This window comes from Myotis myotis, unplaced genomic scaffold (genome assembly GCF_014108235.1).
Source record: "Myotis myotis isolate mMyoMyo1 unplaced genomic scaffold, mMyoMyo1.p scaffold_m19_p_10, whole genome shotgun sequence".
NCBI classification, from domain to species: Eukaryota; Metazoa; Chordata; class Mammalia; order Chiroptera; family Vespertilionidae; genus Myotis; species Myotis myotis.
This window is the reverse complement of record NW_023416314.1, coordinates 63095988-63112436: the sequence shown is the minus strand read 5'-3', so window position 1 is coordinate 63112436 and position 16449 is coordinate 63095988. Positions and strand designations below refer to the sequence as shown.

At 40.1% G+C, this 16449-nt stretch overlaps 1 protein-coding gene and 1 pseudogene across 1 annotated transcript in view; one reads left to right on the top strand and one right to left on the bottom strand.

Annotated features, from left to right (window-relative positions):
• LOC118664966 (membrane-spanning 4-domains subfamily A member 8-like) overlaps positions 1-9203 on the bottom strand; it is a 35147-nt gene extending 25944 nt beyond the window's left edge. Inside the window, exon 1 of the mRNA XM_036325736.1 lies at positions 9066-9203. The gene's annotated coding sequence lies outside the window, so the exon portion shown is untranslated. The remainder of the gene's footprint in view (positions 1-9065) is intronic.
• On the top strand, positions 8721-10806 carry LOC118664965 (annotated as a pseudogene).
• Positions 10807-16449: the final 5643 nt, after the last annotated feature.

Genomic DNA, 16449 nt, shown 5'->3' with positions numbered 1-16449 from the left:
GGAGAGCAGACATTTTCCCTGGGGTCTTGTCTCACAGAATCAAAGAATAAAGTCATAAACCACAGGTGTTCAAATAAGGCAGGAATTTATTGCAAACAAACACAGGGTGCTCCCTTGGGAGGGAGATTCAAATGGGTTGTTGTAGAAACATTCTGTTCTTCCCCTTATATCTGCTAAAGGCCTGCTCTATGTCTATCTGTCTGCTCTCTGATTGGTTCCTGGCCTTCCTGCAACATTGTTCTCTTTTACTTCTACGAAAAACATCCTATTTCCTGCAAAATACATTCTTTGTAAGTTTCAGCTAGCTCCACCATTCCTCCTTCTTCCATCCCTTACTCTAACTACCTAATTCTGCATTAACTCATTTCACTTATACTCAGGAAATACCACCCTAGACACCATCACAACATCTTTCTGTGCCCAGGTTGCATAGTCCCTCTTACAGAGAGCAAGGATTTTTAGCTCTGAAGGGAAACACCATTCCTTTTCAGCAGAAAGCAGTTATAGAAGAGATATGACACCGCTTCTTCTCTGAAAAAAAATTCAGTGCCAAAAATCCTTGGTGGGAGGGGGATGTAAACCCTGAGACCCCCCAGAACAATGAGGATGGGCCAGGTACTGAAACTCACCAGGACAGAAAGCTCCAGATGCCTAGCTGTGCCGAGCCAGCTCAGCCAAGGGTTCGAAGGCCTGAGTGAGGGCGGCGAATGGATGAAGAAAAGACAGACAAAGAGAATAAGCTGGGTCTAGGTTAGATGGATCTTCCTGTGCCTGGCTGAGGCCACAGAGAGAGATCCAGAGGCAAGCGGAGCCTTTATTTTATAGCCAGAGGTAAACAAGGTAGTGGTCACCATAGTTACAATGTTCTTGTGAGTTTCACTTGTTTTGGCAGCACTTGCTGCACCTTCCACAGCCCATTAGCTACCCAGATAAGATCTAGGGAGCATCATAAGGTAAACCCTACTTATGCTAAGGGGACTATGCCCTCTAAGCTGGGACTTGTTTGTGGCTTTGCCAACAGGTCAGTCCCAGGCTTAAAACCCTATAGTCGCGCCCTACACCTAGCAAAGAACAAAACTGAATTTCACCCCCAGGTTAACCTTTCCTACCCTAGCATATCACTTGTCATTTGGCCTGGACTCTGGATCTTTCATGTCACTGATCAGGTAGTTTAAACCCCCTGACCCTTTCCTCCCTAAAGGTACCATCTAGGCCTCAGTTGTATTTCAGCTTCAGGCCCAGAAAAGCAGCAAAATGAGATAAATGACACCATGGCTGTGTCAAGGTCAGCTTTTACCTACCTAATCACTCAACAGGTTTCCTCAGCCTTGGGTATACTTTTGTCTTTCAGGAGGAACCTATGTAGAACAGACCTTTACATCTTGCCTAGTAGGAGTTGGAACATCTACTACTAATATACATATTTATACTCATTCTATTCATTTTGGGGTTAAAGTCACATCTAAGGATTTTTATGTTTTAGAACCCACTGTTCAGGAGAAGATGCAGAGATATTTTCTCTGGCTGCTGCAATAGCTTCCTGTGGTGAATGTCTGACTTTTACCAGGTGTTCTAGCTATTCTTTCAGTATCTAATAATCTATATACTAGTACATAAAAGGCTAATATGCAAAGTGTCCCCTTGGGAGTTCGACTGGGAGACCGGGAGTTTGATCACTCATTACGACGTATACTGATCATCAGGGGGTGGTGCGGAATGAAGGAAGGCCCCAGCTGGCAGCCGGCCGGCAGCTGGGGAAGGGAGGCCCCAGCTGGCATCTGGAAGGCCTCGATAGGTCTTCCTGATTGCTGGCCAGGCATAGGGACCCTACCCATGCAGGAATTTCATGCACTGGGCCTCTAGTTACAATATAAACTATTCTGATCATTTCACCCTCCCTTAGAGTAATGGACATACTAAGCTGTCAGCTGCTAAGTTTCTAATACGTGAGGTAACTGTTTATTTATATATCCCTGCCAACAGCACTGGGATGCTTTGTTATTAGGACAACTGACAGAGATAGACACATTTGTCCCCATCCTATATAATAAAGAGGTAATATGCAAATTGACCCTCATGCCCTCTCAAGATAGTTGCCTACAACCAGGCTGGCAGGGGAGTTAGTGAGGGATGACCAAAAGACTGAACAAGCAGGCTGCGTGGGGCAACCAGGGTGGGGGGCAGTTGGGGCGATCAGGCTGGCAGTGGGGGCAGTTAGGGGTGACCAGTCAGGCAGGCCGGTGAGCGATTAGGAGCCAGCAGTCTGAGATCAGGCCTAAACCGGCAGTTGGACATTCCCCAAGAGGTCCCAGATTGAAGAGGGTGCAGGCTGGACTGAGGGAACCCCCTCCACCCCCATGAACAAATTTTGTGCACTGGGCCTCTAATCTATACATATAAAAGGCTAAGCGACCAGCCGGTAGGTATGGTGCCTACTGACCACCAGGGGACAGATGCTCAACTCAGAAGTTGCCCAGCTACAGCAACTCTCACACTCTGGGACCAGTTTCAGCTCGATCCCTGCAGGCCAAGCCGAAAGACCCCACCTGCCAGAGGGACCCCACTCACTTCCCAGATGCCCTTCAAGCTTCAGCGCCGCCCCAAGTGCAGCTGTCCAGGGAGGAACCATGGGAGGTTGGCTTCAGGGTGTGTCTGGCCCATCTCTCACCCAGTCCCACCTCACCATCCACCTTCTAATTAATTTCCTTTCACTGTGCAGGAATCTGTGCACTGGGCCACTAGTTAAGAATAATTATTAACAAATAGAAAGAGGAGGGAAATGTTAGGACTGTACCGCAACAATCCTTAACGGCTACTTGTAAGCTTCCCACCACAGAACAAAAGACCAGGGAAACCTTGCTGGACACCAGGAATTGAAACTATCCTGAAGATATCTGATTGCTCACTTACATTCCATCCACATTCCGAGCTCACCTCAGTCCCCAAAACCACTGAAGACAAAAGCTTCCTGCCAGTGATTGCATCTAAGGATGAAATTCCAGCTCCTGGGTCCTGCCATCATTGGCCCAATGTCCCCTTGGCATGGTGCTGTGCAGCCTTTCCCCTTGGATATCTCATCCCCCATCCTGTTCCCTTAAATAAATTTAATATTTTTAATCACTGTCTGAGATGGCTATTTAGCCTGCCTGCTCATCACATGCTAATCAGCCATGTTCACCTTTCAGTTTCATTGCTCCATCTGCAGTTTTACTGCTGGTGTCTGGTAAAAGGACATTCAGGCAAGATTTCTGGCAGCGATTTTGCTGGTCACTTGCCCAAATTCCTGTGGTCAGGGTTGTTCCTTGGTCAGGCATGAACTGAATGCAACAGCAATATGCTTATAAGGAAACTATCAGTATGTGAGTTCTTTTACTAGTTTTTTAGTAAATTTCATTCTAATTCAGTCTCACGGTTCGTCAGAATATATAAGGTTTTTATTCTCTGCTACAGTATTATCCTATCATTTGGGATTTCTCTACACCCTGCCCATAATTTGGAGGAAGCTCCTGTATGAAATGTCCCTCCAATTATCCCATTTGAATGTTCCACTGCAGTCTTACCAGTTACCTAACTGTTCTAACAGCAGAAAATGGATCTGGATGAGCAAGTGGGGACTTTTTTTCCTCCTTGGTCTTCCCCACACCCCTTCTCCCCCGCCCCAGATAAAGAAAAACATGATATCTATGGCTATTTTTTATTTAAAGGAAGAACTTGGAGGCCAATGAAGGGCAATGAAAAGCTAGGAACATTCCAAGAAAGTTAAAACAAGTCCAAATAGTATGGTCAATTTGCAGCCACCTTATAAATAATAAGCCATTATCTCCCCAAACTAAGCATGCTTGAGAGCTAATGGTTGTATGACTTTCCACCTAGAAAATAGAGGAAATGGGGAGAGAAGAGGGAAACTTTTGTCAACCACTAATCAGCCACTTTGGGTAAGGGAAAAGGAAAAAAGGGAAGTATTTAGTTTTTATTTTTATCCCCTAGAAAAGCCAGCAACCTCAAAGTTTGGCAAGATAAAATTGCCAGGTGCTTCTCGTAAATTATGGGAAGGCCACAACAAAGTAAAAAGGGACCTTGAGAATTAATCTGTACCAAAATATTCAGCAGAAAAATTTTGTAACCTATAGACAGGAGGATATATAATGTCTCAAACCCCCACCCAATTGGTGCTTAAAATTAGCTGAGAGCTTATCTGCACTTCATAACACAAATGTATTTCTTGCCTTGCTTCTTTAAATAAATGTGCATGCTTTAATTTTTCAAATAAGAATTTATTTATTTATTATTTTTAAAAAATATATTTTTTCATTGGTTTCAGAGAGGAAAGGAGAGGGAGAGAGAGATAGAGACATCAATGATGAGAGAGAATCACTGATCATCTGCCTCCTGCACAGCCCCTATTGGGGATTGAGCCTGAAATCTGGACATGTGCCCTGACCAGGAAATGAACTGTGACCTCCTAATTAATGAGTCGATGCTCAACCACTGAGCCACACCAGCTGAGCCATGCTTTACTTTTTTAATAAATTGGCTTTATCACAATGCAATCAGGGTCTCTCATTTGCATTCATTTTGTTATATTGTAAATCAGCAAGCTGACATAAGACACCTTAATAAGCCAAATTAAGTAGTAATTAGGAGTCTTCATTATGCTAGCAGTCTCAAAGGAGAAATATCCCAAATCTGAGCAAGACAGCATGGAGGAAGTTTTACCTTTATATCTCTCACAGTCCCCTTGTCTCCCAAATAAGGGTTTTTTCCAGACCTTTTGCAGACTTTACAAAGAGCTCTAAGTAGGTTATTTTTGCAGACAGCTTGTAACCTTGAGCACAGTACATTTCAGATAATTAATAAATACCTGGCATGGGAGTATCTAGAAGCGGCAACAGAGTGGCTTGCAAGGTCAAATAGTTGAACTTATTTTCCCTATTATTCAAGCAAGCAAACATTTACAGAAGCCAAAATAGCAGGGTTAAAATCTCAAACAGCAGATTTTTTACAGAATAGAGATTACAGTAGCAAGATGGAGTGCCTATGCTTCAATTTATACAAGAAAGACAAGAATCAAGGTGGGACAGTCCACTCCCTCTGACTCAGGGGACTGTTTGATGACACCTTTTTTGGGGTCTCTGGGCTGCCTGTAACATTTGGTGCTGTGACTTGAATTGAATTGCTACCATGGTTGGAATTCAATGGTTGTCTTGGCTGCATGGTTGTCCTTGATTCCTTTCAACTGATCACAGTAAATTCAGTCCCTTTGGGAATTTCTTTTTCAATTTTGCCACCAGGGTTTAGGGGTTGCAGCATAACAAAAATTAGAAAGACACATTAGGCCTGTGCTCGAGGGTAGAAAACTGAAGCAAACCAAATGAGTATTTGATTTGGCAAATTCCTCCCTCCACTTTGGCATGACAAGAATAACATGTAGTATAGGTGGGTACAGCCCACTCCCTCTGACTCAGGGATCTGTCTGATAACACTTCTCTGGTGTCTGTGAGAGATGCCTGTAACATACTTATGCAAATAAACACAGGGCTCCCAATAAATACATGACAACTTGTCCTCCCCTGGAGAAGACGTGGCTCATAGAAAGCTCAGGGCAATGGTGTGACTATGACTTCTTTTCTATTGAATGAGTATATTTATATACTTTCTCTATGGATTAAAAGTAGTGCATATAATCTCCAAATTGCCTTATAATTAATGTTTTCAGTGTTAGAGAATTATTTTCCCTCTTGTGAATTGAGAGCTGGACGTGGGGAATTCATGACGATTCTAGGATGTCAGTAGGGACTGCAATCTTTTTTTATTCAAAGCGCTGTTTCTGTAGGACCTGCATATTTTCCAAGAAAAGAACATTTAAGGGAACCAAGATTTATAGAGGTAAATCTATTAATGTTCTAGAATTCTCAAATTTGAAAGCCTAGTTTCTTCTGGCCTTTGAGACCCCTTGAGTAGCCTGGGCCCTGTATGAAGGGCCATTATCGCTCTAGAGAGAGTGTGGTAATCCAAAGCAGGGAATAATTTCTGAAGTTAGAGTTCTGACTACCTCTTGTGCCTTCTTAGTCTTACAGGGGAAGGCCTCTACCCAGTTAGTGAAGGTGTCTATCCACACGATGAGGCACAGAAACTCTTTATCTTTAGGCATGTGGGTAAAGTTTATCTGCCAGTTTTCCCCTGGGGACCCTCCAGTTCCTTGAAGACCAAGTAATACTAATTCTTGGTTGGTAGGATTGTTCCTTTGGCAGACCTCACAAGACCTGACTACTTGTTGGGTAGTCTTCAGGAGACCCTTTCCTGTAAATAATTGCTGAATTATTTGATAAGTCTTTTCATCCCCTAGATGAAATGCCTGGTGTAACTTTCCACTGATTGGCTTTAGGAAGGAGGAGCTTATCCCCCTCTATCTGTATCCATCCAGTGGAAAGGGGAGTATATCCTCGGGAGTCAGCCCATTCCTTTTCCTTCGGTGTATATTAGGGCTTAATGTCCCACAGGGAGTCTTCCTAGACTAGAAGGGCTTCTGTAGATTTCCAAGGCTCTCAGGTAGCAGCCTTGGTTGCAATATCTGCTCGATGACTTCCCTCTGTTATTTCATCTGTTCCATTTTGATGCCCCTTGCAATGTATGACTACAACCTCTGTGGGCTGAAAGATGACCAATAGGAGGCAGTCAATTTCCTTATGATATTTAATTAGGGACCCATTAGCAGTTAAGTAACTCCTCTCCTTCCAGATGGCTGTATGGGCATGTAAAACTAGGAAGGCATATTTGGAATCAGTATAGATGTTAACTCGTTTTCCCTGGCTTAGCTCCAAAGCTCTGGTGAGAGCAGTTAATTCTGCCAGTTGTGCACTAGTTCCCGGAGAAAGTGGCTGGCTCTCAATAGTGTCATTTAAAGAAACAACTGCAGCTCTAACCGGTTTGGCTCAGTGGCTAGAGCATCAGCCTGCAGACTTGAGGGTCCCAGGTTCGATTCTGATCAAGGGCATGTACCTTGGTTGTGGGCACATCCCCAGTGTGGGGTGTGCAGAAGGCAGCTGATCGATGTTTCTCTTTCATCGATGTTTCTAACTCTCTATCCCTCTCCCTTCCTCTCTGTAAAAAATCAATAAAATATATTTTTAAAAAAGAAAAGAAACAACTGCATAACCTTCTTTTGTGGCTCCTTGCTCAACATAAGAGCTGCCATCAGTGCAGAGAACCAGTAAATCCTGAACTAACCTCCATTCACCATTAGGTTTTCACACTCCTAATATGGGAGTATTTCAAGGGCTGTTACATGTTGTTAGATTGTCTATTATAACCATGAATCCTTCTTGAGTCTCAAGCTTGAGAAGATATTGCCTCTGATGTGGGTATGAGGCTGAATCCTTGAGATGGACCTGGACTGGGGTGGCGGTATGGATTGTCCTATCTTACCCTGCGTGGCCCAAACGTCAGGGTTAATTTCAGTCTCCACTAGGGAGAGGCATAGGACCTGCTCTGGAACAGTAGCTCCCAGATGAACTAGGATATCTCTTCCTAAGAGAGGAGTAGGAATACCCACCAAGGCTATCATTTAAAATTGAAGCTGAACTGGACACAAAACAGGTCTCTACAAGTCAAGAAGATTTAAATCATATCAAGCATCTTCTCAGGTCACAGAATGAAATTATAAATTTCAGTAAAACTACATTAAAAACACTCAAAAACATTCAAACACCTGGAGGCTAAATATCATGTTATTAAACAATAAATGGGTTACCAATGAGATCCAGAAAAAAAATTAAAAATGTTCTGGAAACAAATGAAAATGAACACACAACCACCAAAAATCTTTGGGACACAGTGAAAGCATCCTGAGAGGGAAGTTCATAGCACTACAGGCCTACCTCAAAAAGCAAGAAAAATTAATAATAAACTACTTAACCTTAGAACTTAAAGAGTTAGAAAAAGAACAACAAGAAAAGCCCAAAGTAAGTAGAAGGAAGAAAATAATAAAGATTAAAGCAAAAATAAATGACATAGAGGCTAAAAATAAAAATAAAAAAAGAAAGAAAGGAAAAATTAATGAAACCAAGAGCTGGTTCCTTGAAAAGATAAACAAGATTGATGAACCATTAGCCATAGTCATCAAGAAATCATGAAGGAGCATCCCGGGTGGGCAGGAGGTGCACCAGCGGCAGTAGTGGTGGTAAATCCTCCTGGCCGCGTCCCCAGCTCGGCCTCAGACCATGGCGCCCCTCCTGCCCCTCGCCCTGGCCCCCTCCTGGCCCCAACAGGCAGGCGGGCTGCCCTGAGGAGGCGGGGAGGGGAGCGCCGGGCAGCCTGCAGGCGGGCAACAATGCCAAACTTCTGTGGGGCCCCCAACTGCACGCGGAAGAGCACGCAGTTGGATCTGGCCTTCTTCAGGTTCCCAAGGGATCTGGCCAGAAGTGTCAACCAAATTCACAATCGACAATGACAGATGTGCGACAATGACAGATGGAAACACACATGCAATTGGCAACAGTGAGAGCTTTATATATACAATGCCATAAGTGGGTGGAAAATTGTAGGAGAGCAGACTTAGAAGATAAAACACCTGATCAACTAAATAAACATTATCGATTATGTGCCAAACACTTTGAGACCTCTCTGATCTGTAGAACTATACATTTTGCAGAGGCACCAGAAAACTAAAGAATGATTGGGTTATTTATTTCTCAAAATTATTTGAAGCAGATACTTGTGAAGTCATTGGGAGAGTCCTTATAGGACAGTTCTTCGAGATAATGCAATACCAACAATATTTGATCTTACCAGTCATTTGAACAATCCACATAGTAGACACAGAAAACGAATAAAAGAATTGAGTGAAGATGAAATCAGGACACTGAAACAGAAAAAAATTGACGAAACTTCTGAACAGGAACAAAAACATAAAGAGATCAACAACACCAATGCTCAGAACTCCAATACAGAAGAGGGTGAAGAACAGGATGAAGACATTTCACCTTTAACCCTTGAGGAGAAGGAAAACAAAGAATACTTAAAATCTTTATTTGAAATTTTGATTCTTATGGGAAAACAAAACATACCTCTAGATGGACATGAAGCTGATGAAATCCCAGAAAGTCTCTTTACTTCTGATAACTTTCAGGCACTGTTGGAGTGCTGGATAAATTCTGGTGAAGAGGTTCTGAGAAAGCGCTTTGAGACAACAGCAGTCAATACACTGTTCTGTTCAAAAGCACAGCAGAAACAGATGCTGGAGATCTGTGAGAGCTGCATTCGGGAAGAAACGCTCAGGGAAGTGAGAGACTCTCACTTCTTTTCGATTATCACTGATGACGTAGTGGACATAGCAGGGGAAGAGCACCTGCCCATGTGGTGAAGTTTGTTGACGAAGCTCATAACCTGCGAGAGGAATTTGTGGGTTTCCTGCCTTATGAAGCTGATGCCGAAATTTTGGCTATGAAATTTCACAGTACGATAACTGAGAAGTGGGGATTAAACATGGAATATTGTCGTGGCCAGGCTTACATTGTGTCCAGTGTATTTTCTTCCAAAATGAAAGTTGTTGCTTCTAGACTTTTGGAGAAATATCCCCAAGCTGTCTACACACTCTGCTCTTCCTGTGCCTTAAATATGTGGTTGGCAAAATCGGTGCCTGTTATGAAAGTGTCGGTTGCATTAGGAACAATTGAGGAAGTCTGTTCTTTTTTCCATTAATCACCACAACCGCTTTTAGAGCTTGACAATGTAATTTCTGTCCTCTTTCAGAACAATGAAGAAAGGGGTAAAGAACTGAAGGAAATTTGCCATTCTCAGTGGACAGGCAGGCATGATGCTTTTGAAATTTTAGTGGACTTCCTACAAGCACTTGTTTTATGTTTAGATGGTATAAATAATGATACAAATATTAGATGGAATAACTGTATAGCGGGCCCAGCATTTGTACTCTGTAGTGCAGTAACAGATTTTGATTTCGTCGTTACCATTGTCATTCTTAAAAATGTTCTATCTTTTACAAGAGCCTTTGGGAAAAATCTCCAGGGTCAGACCTCTGATGTCTTCTTTGCAGCCAGTAGCTTGACTGCGGTGCTGCATTCGCTAAATGAAGTGATGGAAAATATTGAAGCTTATCATGAATTTTGGTTTGAGGAAGCCACCAATTTGGCAACCAAACTTGATATTCATATGAAGCTCCATGGGAAATTCCGCAGAGCTCAGCAAGGGAACCTGGAATCTCAGCTGACCTCTGAGAGTTACTATAAAGAAGTTCTAAGTGTTCCAACAGTGGAACACATTATTCAGGAACTGAAAGATATATTCTCAGAACAGCACCTCAAAGCTCTTAAATGCTTATCTCTGGTCCCCTCTGTCATGGGACAGCTCAAATTCAATACATCGGAGGAGCACCATGCTGACATGTACAGAAGCGACTTACCCAATCCTGATACACTCTCAGCTGAGCTGCATTGTTGGAGAATCAAGTGGAAACACAGAGGAAAAGATATAGCGCTTCCATCCACCATTTATGAAGCCCTCCACCTGCCAGACATCAAGTTTTTTCCTAATGTTTATGCATTGTTGAAGGTCCTATGTATTCTTCCTGTGATGGAGGTTGAGAATGAATGCTATGAAAATGGGCGAAAGCATCTCAAAGCATACCTGAGGAACACTTTGACAGACCAAAGGTCAAGTAACTTAGCTTTGCTTAATATAAATTTTGATATAAAACATGATTTGGATTTAATGGTGGACACATATATCAAACTCTATACAACTAAGTCAGAGCTTCCTACAGATAATTCCGAAACTATCGAAAATACCTGAGAGACTTTTAAAATGGGTTTTCTCTTATATTTGATATTGAAAAAAATCTTAAGAAATTTGAAAATATAGAAAAGCTATAAGATATATGTAGGCCACTTAATCACTGAATATCTTGAGTACATTAGCCATTGATAATCTGACTGGTTAAATGGCCCATTTGAACTCTCATGCTTTGGAGAACTAACTGTTCTTCCAGAGGGTAGCATTGAAAGTGCCACGCTGCACTTCTGCGTGGTCTCTGCTAATGGCACTTTGGAATTGTTTTAGTTAAGTCAAGTTAGACATAACATTTATTATCACTTTGGACCCTGTTGTTGGGTATTGAGTTCCAGTTCTTTGAAGAAATAAATTTTGAGAAGGCATGAGAGGAATATGTTTCATAAAATTTTACAATGAAGTTCATGACTAACTTTTCAATAGCAGGAGTTTTAAGTTTACTATTAAAAATCTTTAATGAACAGTTAAATTACCAGATAGTGGAAGAAACGTGAGCTTGCCAAACAAGGATTTCAGTGTAGATTTTGTCTTTATTCGATAATCTTAAACAAGTTGCTGTTAAACATTGAAGGAAGAACCTGCCATTGTTCCACATCTGGGTGTTGCTGTTTACATTCCTTTGTTGAGCCTATATCTTCATAAGCTTTCTAGCAAGTACATGTCGAACACTTCTGTTTCATGGTCAAGACAGGATCAGAGGCTATGGATACTGACAACAGATTGGTCTGTTTTATTCTGTCTTTTTCCATGATAATATCTACTGCCTCGTCTTGATTTATAAGCAAAACCTAGACAACTTACAAAAATGTGTTTTGTAGTTTATCTAGGGATAATACAGAAAATATTGCTGTTATTTTTGGTGAAGAAAGTCAATTTTGTACAGTTTATTTCGACGTAAATAAAATGTGAATTTGTTTAAAAAAAAAAAAAAAGAAATCATGAAGAAATAGAGTGGACCAAAATAAGTAAAATCAGAAATGACAGTGGTTCAGTAACAACTGACACCACAGAAATTCAAAGGATTAAAAGAAAATATGAACAACGATATGCCAACAAGCTGGACAATGTGGAGGAAATGGACAAATTCCTAAAAAAATACAATCTTCCAAAACTGAATCAGGAAGAATCAGAAAACATGAATAGGCCAATAGCAACTGATGAAATACATGCAGAAATAAAACCAAAACTCCCATAAAACAAAAGCCCTGGTGTGGATGGCCTCACAGGGGACTTTTACCAAACCTTCAAAAAACAACTAACACTTATCCTCTTCAAACTATTCCAAAAAATACAAGATAAAGGAATACTTCCACGCTCTTTTTATGAGGCCAGCATTATCCAAATTCCAAAAACAGATAAAGACACTACAAAGAAAGAGAACTACAGGCCAATATCCCTGATGAACATAGATGTTAAAATCCTCAAAAAAAAATATTAGCAAATGGTTTCCAGCAATATATGGAAAAGATCTGACACCATAACCAAGTGGGATTTATTCTAGGGATGCAAGGCTCATACAATATTCACAAATCAATAAGTATGATACATCATATAAATTAAAAGACAAAAATCAAACAATCACATCAACAGATGCAAAAAAAAAAGCATTTGACAAAATCCAACATCCTTTTTTTTTTTAATAAAAACTCTCAGCAAAGTGAGAATAGAGGGATCATATCTCAACATGGTAAAGGCTATATATGACAAACTTACAGCAAACATCACACTCAAGGGCAAAAAACTAAAACCATCTCCCCTTAGAATAGGGACAAGACAGGGATGTCCACTTTCACCACTCTTATTCAACATAGAACTGGAAGTGCTAGCCATAGAAATCAGAGAAGAAGAAGAAATAAAAGTCATCGAAATTGGAAAGGAAGAAATAAAACTATAATTATTCACAGATGACATGATATTGTACATAGAAAACCCTAAAGACTCCACCAAAAAAACTACTAGATTTAATAAAGGAATTCAGCAATGTAGCTGGATACAAAATTAACATCCACAAATCAATGGCATTTTTATATGCCAATAATGAATTCTCAGAAGGAGAAACTAAACAAACAATCCTATTTACCATTGCAACAAAAAATAAGATACTTAGGAATAAATTTAACTAGGGATGTAAAAGACTTGTACTCAAAAAACTACAGGACATTGGAAAGAGATAGAGGAAGATATAAACAAGTGGAAGACTACCAACTTACACAATACATAAGCATAAACTCAAAAAGGATAAAATACTTAAATGTAAATTGTGAAACCATAGGCAGAAAAATCTCAGACATCTCTTGTAGCAATATGTTTATGGATACATATCCAAGGGCAAAGGAAACTAAGAAGAAAATAAACAAATGGGACTATATAAAAATAAAAACCTTCTGCAGAGCAAAGGAAGACATCAACAAAATGAAAAGGGAGTCCACTCTAAGGGAGAATATATTTGGCAATGATACATCTGATAAAGGTTTAAAATCCAAAATATATAAATAACTCATACAACTTAAAGAAAGAAGGTAAACAATCCAATTAAAAAATGGGCAAAGAACCAAAATAGACACTTCTTCAAAGTGAACATATAGATGGTCAAGAGACACATGAAAAAATGCTCCAATTCACTGATTATCAGGGAGATTCAAATTAAAATGAAAATGAGGCATCACCTCACACCTGTCAGAATGGCTACCATCAACAAATCAACATATAACAAAGGCTGGAGAGGATGTGGAAAAAAGAGAACCCTAGTAGGCTGCTGGTGGGAATGCAGACCGGTGCAGCCATTATGGAAAACAGTATGAGTTTCCTCAAAAAATTAAATATGGAACTTCCATTTGACCCAGTGATCCCACTTCTAAGAATATATTCTAAGAAATCTGAAACACCAATCAGAAAGAATGTACGCAACCCTATGTTCATAGCAACACAATTTACAATAGCTAAGATCTGGAAAAAGCCCAAGTGCCCATCAGTAAATGAGTAGATAAAATGTTGTAGTACATTTATACCATGGAATACTATGCAGCAGTAAAAAAGGAAGGATCTCTTGCCCTTTGAGAAAGCATGGAGGAATCTGGAAAGTATTAAGCTAAGCAAAATAAGCCAGTCAGAAAAAGACAAGTATCATGTGATCTCACTCACATGTGGAATCTAATGAATAAAATAAACTGATGAACAAAATAGATCCAGAGATATAGAAGCATGGAACAGATTGTGGAATTTCAGAGGGAAGGTGGAGGTAGGGGGTGGGTAGGAAGAAATTAACAAAAAAATCTGAATGCATATATGCATAACCCATGGACACAGACAACAGGATGGTGAAGGCCTAGGGCGGGGGATGGGGGTGAGCAAGAAGAGATCAATAGGAGTAAAGGGGGACATATGTAATACTTTCTACAATAAAGATTTAATTTTTTTTTAAAAAAAAATTGAGGGTGAAATAAAGACATTCCCAGACGAAAAAAAATAAAAGCTACTTGGTAAAGGAGTTCATTACCACCAAACTAGTATTGCAAGAAATGTTGAAGGTACTGCTTTGAGAAGGAGAGAGGAACATAGGTATAACGAAAAAAAAAAAAGTAATAAATAAGTAGTTACGAATAATCGCCATAAATGTAAATGAATTAAATGCTTCAATCAAAAGATATAGGACAGCTGAATGTATAAAAAAACATGACTCATATATGTGTTGTCCACAAGAGACATAGCTCAGAACAAAAGATACACACAGGCTGAAAGTGAAGGTAAAGAAAATAATATCCCATGAAAAAAGCTAGGGTAGCAATACTTAGACAAAATTGACTTCAAAACAAAGGCTATAAAAGACAAAGAAGGTCATACATAATACTAAAGGGATCAATCAAACAAGAGTATATAACCCTTGTAAACATATATGCACCCAATATAGGAGTCTCTAAATATATAAATAAAGTCTTGATGGACTGTAATGGAGATATTGACAGCAATACAGTCATAGTAGAGCATTTTAACACTCCACTATCATCAATGGATAATCTTCCAGACAAAAAATAAAAAAGGCAACAGCCACCTTAAATGACATATTCAATTGGATGGATTTAAATGATATTTAAAGAAAATTCATTCGAAAGCAGCAGACTATATATTCTTCTCAAGTGCACCTGGAACATTCTCAAAGATAGACCACATTTTAGTACACAAAAATAAGTCTTAACAAATTCATGAAACTAGAATTTAACTACAATAAAAAAAAACTGGAAAACATTCAAACACATGGAAGCTTAATAGCATGTTATGAACAATGAATTGGTTAACAATGAGATCAAGGAATAAATAAAAAATTACCTGGAAACAAATGAAAATATACACAGACCAACCCAAAAATCTATGGGGCACCACAAAAGGAGTCCTGAGAGGTAAGTTCATAGCATTACAAGCCTACCTCAAGAAGCAAGAAAAAATCTCAAACAATATAACTCTACACCTAAAAGGCAATGCCACTTATGTTTAAGTCAGAAAAAGAAGGCATCTATGAAAAAAAGAGCAGAGGTATGAATAATAATTACTACTGTAATGAACAAATAACTGAATAAAGTTATAAAGGAGTAGACTTATTAGTCTAATATAGAAGAAAGAAGACTAAAATATTAACCTGTGTAGGCACATCAAGGTCAATTACAGAATGTGGAAGTAGAGAAAATGAATATTTTCATAATTAACCAAGGCAAATATAATATCAATACCTTTGTTATGATATAGGAAGGGGAAGTGAAAATATTCTAGAAAATGTGTGCACCATGAGAGATCTCACCATTTGTTGAGACATATGTTCACATGATGATCTTAACGTAATCTTGGGTACCATTACCTTCAAAAAACAATGGGGTATCAGAATGTGCTGGAAGAAGAAATGGTTATAAAAGAGGCTTTGCCAAAGTTGTATGGTAGAACCCTGGAGATACCCTCAGAGTAAGACTGAAAAACAACTGGGAAACCCAAATATATAATTTCAATAGGTAATATTCACAATAGAGATTTTTTTATTATTGTGTTTAAAATATTAAAATGTATGTACAGGGGTCTTCAAAGCAACAACATATTATATATAGATATAGATAGATTAGATATAGATATAGATATAGATATAGATATAGATATAGATATAGATATAGATATAGATATAGATATATAGATATATAGATAGATATAGATATATAGAGATATATAGATATATAGATATATATCCTATCTAATAAAAGAGTAATATGCAAATTGACCATCACTCCAATACACAAGATGGCCACCCCCATGTGGACAAAAGATGGCCGCCACAAGATGGCCAGCAGGGGAGGGTAGTTGGGGAAGATCAGGCCTACAGAGGAGGGCACTTGGGGGGGACCAGGCCAGCAGGGAGAGGGCAGTTGGGGGCGACCAGGCCAGCAGGGGAGGGCAGTTGGGGGTGACCAGGCCAGCAGGGGGAGAGCAGTTGGGGGGTACCAGGCCAGCAGGGGGAGGGCAGTTGGGGTGACCAGGCCAGCTGGGGGAGAGCAGTTGGGGGGTACCAGGCCAGCAGGGGGAGGGCAGTTGGGGTGACCAGGCCAGCTGGGGGAGAGCAGTTGGGGGGTACCAGGCCAGCAGGGAAGGGCAGTTGGGGGTACCAGGCCAGCA